The 2,782-nt window shown below is 37.6% G+C and overlaps 1 long non-coding RNA gene across 1 annotated transcript; it reads left to right on the forward strand.

Moving 5' to 3' along the window:
- The first annotated feature begins 1,238 nt into the window (after positions 1 to 1,238).
- Positions 1,239 to 2,470, forward strand: LOC106320689. The gene is made up of 3 exons (XR_001265896.1): positions 1,239 to 1,586; positions 1,664 to 1,800; positions 1,879 to 2,470. It is a non-coding gene; the product is annotated as an uncharacterized LOC106320689 (long non-coding RNA).
- The last annotated feature ends 312 nt before the right edge of the window (positions 2,471 to 2,782 follow it).

Here is a 2,782-nt window from a genome sequence, read left to right on the forward strand (position 1 = left end):
TGACAAATTAGTCCTTTTTCACGCTTATTCTCTAGTTAAATCTCCATCGTCATTATTCATTAAGTAGAGTACGGAAGCTGAGATGCTGATGCTGTAACTCTTAGGGGATGTATTCAATTTAACATTTGATGTGATTTGACTTTTAGTGGGGTTTTAGATGATTTCAATAAGTTGCAGAGATTTAAGTGACTTTTGTTAAACTACTCTAGAATATCACCTAAAACTATGGGATTTGAGTTTTAATTTTTTTAACTAAGAAATCATACCCAAACACCCTAAAATCACCTGAAAACTTTAAAAATCCACAGCTTAAAATATTTTCAATAATAGTGGATTTCAAAGTACTTTAAGAAATGTCAAATTCAATAACAGTGGATTTTAAATGAGTTTTTAAAATTCATGTTTCAATAACAGTGGATTTGTCATTTTAATACAAATCACCTGAAACTCTCAGTTGAATACATCCCCCTTAATGTAAGCCACAAATTGTTTCTCTCTTCTCTTCTTCGGTTCTTCCTCCCATACGCCGCCTTCTGCTCATAGATCTCAAGATGAAAAAACAAGCAAACCGATACACAAACTCGCGCGGTTGGTTCCACAAAGGTGGATAGTACTAAAAACACATAAGTGACTAACAATTCATACTGACTCTCAGCAACATGGACCATGGACACAGCTTCAGTTTTATTGAGTCAAAATAAGTTCATCCCACTACTACCGAACCTGAAATTAAATAAAACAGAACATTATACATAAGTAAAGGAGTAATAATATTTTATATAGAATGTGTTTAATACAAAATACAAGTTATCAATTTTACAAAAAGGTAACTTTTAGTTGACATGAATGTTTCTAACGTACTAGAAAAAAAAATGTCAATGTAGAAGTGGAACTCAATGCAAAAAATTCATCATTATGCCCAAAAAAATAGAAATACAATCTTTATCACATTAAAAAAAAAGTCGATGAGCAGGTGAAGGAAGGAATGAGGGTTTCAGGGAGTAGTCGTGGCTTCTAATCAACATCCACCTTCTTCCACGAAAACAAGCAATTCCATCAAACGTGAAAGCAAGTTTTCCTTCAATTTTTTTTTGCTTGTTACTCTTAAGCAAAATATTTCGACAACAACCACAAAAACAGACATTCTTTAATACTTCCATCCCCTCTTCTGTCTGATCCTCAACCTATTTCTTGTCTCGATCAATCCATTGATTTTTCAGGCCATTGTGGGTTCATTCGCTGTTTATGTTATCGTTCACTCTTGGTTTCATTTTGCATGTGGTGAATAAAGGGTACCGAGTCTTGGAAGCTTCTCAGAAGTGTTTGCATGCTTTCTTTCCTCCTCGGCTCTTGCTTTGTCTATCAAAGCCTTCATGTTGTTGTTATAGCTTCTCAAGAACAAGATACAACACAACCAATGGAGCTGGAAGAGTCATTCCTGATACTCTTTTCAGCATTTTCTTCAAGGTTTGCTAAAAAACGTTACAAGCCGAGTTTTCTTTAATGCTAATATGGTTCAAATCATCTGCGGGAGATAAACCATGCTGGTGCTGGCTGATTATGGGCTGAACTCGTTAGCGACAGAGGTTAGAATCTTAGCTAAACTAATCGTGAAAAAAAGCCATGAAAGACTAATCATTCTTAAGCTTTTGGTTTTGTACAGGGCTTGAAGCTGGTGGGCAGAACACACCGTCTAATATATGACCTTTGTTGGTGATCAGTCATCGGTAGTTTTAGCTACGGACCGTTCATTATGCTTTGAAGACATTGGAGCAGCCCCAATTTGGGTGTTCAACAACGGTAGTCTCGTAACATTCTGTTTGTATTCCACATCCATTGACGTTGTTGTTCTTTACAAGTGCTTCAACCTTTATGCAGGGATTAGTCATAAGATGAAGTTGAAACCGCCAGTATTCATGCCCTTTGTTCAAGGGTGTTTGTGTGTTTCTGTCTGAAAGAAAGTGTTTTCCTTTTGTCACAGATATACACTTCTGCTAGCAGTTTGTTTTCCATGTATCATCAATTCGATGGCACTTCAAAGGGTCCAAGGGTGTGGTTGTTATAGATTATATGAGGCTTTTTAGCGTTATCTTTGCTCACTCGTGTAACTTTTTTTTGCGGGATTTTGTCAGTGAGTATGCTGTGACTGGAAAAGATGCTGTTGGGTTCCTCTTAGATGGAGGTAACCCATTGGGTTTGGTTTTGACAACCAAACTTGGTGTTGGGCAATGGTATTAGCACATGAGGTTAGTATTGGGCCTTGGGAGTTAATGACCCATAATGTAAGTCTCCTAACCTAATTTGGAGAGTGGTTGCAGACACAACACGAGCAGACAAGATCAGACTCACAATAATAGAGTTTAGAGAGAGACAAAAGAGAGAAAGAAGAGAGAAGGAGGAGAAAACTTGTCAGGCTATTTCAAGACTGGTTTTGGAGGTTCAAACGGAACTTGATCAGGCTGATATTTTAAGGGAAACTTCTTCAGTCAGTGGGTTAGAGATTCACCGAAGGGATTTGGATTTCAAAGGTTGGATTTTCTGTTGTCTGGGTTTTAGTGAAGCTGGTCGTCACAGTTCTTCAACGGGACAGTCTTGGGTGTTTGGTAAATCCGACGGTGAGATCTTCTCTTCTTGAGCTGAAATTTTGTAGAGGTATTTTTGACTTGTTTATCTTGGATTTGTACGGTTGGATTAGTCTCTGGATGCCAGAATCCTTGTGAACTGAGGTCGTTTGGTTGCTGCCGGTTTTGAAGCTTTGTGTTGCTCTCTTGTTGTTGTTGTT

This window comes from Brassica oleracea, unplaced genomic scaffold (assembly GCF_000695525.1).
Source record: "Brassica oleracea var. oleracea cultivar TO1000 unplaced genomic scaffold, BOL UnpScaffold01023, whole genome shotgun sequence".
Taxonomy (NCBI): domain Eukaryota; kingdom Viridiplantae; phylum Streptophyta; class Magnoliopsida; order Brassicales; family Brassicaceae; genus Brassica; species Brassica oleracea.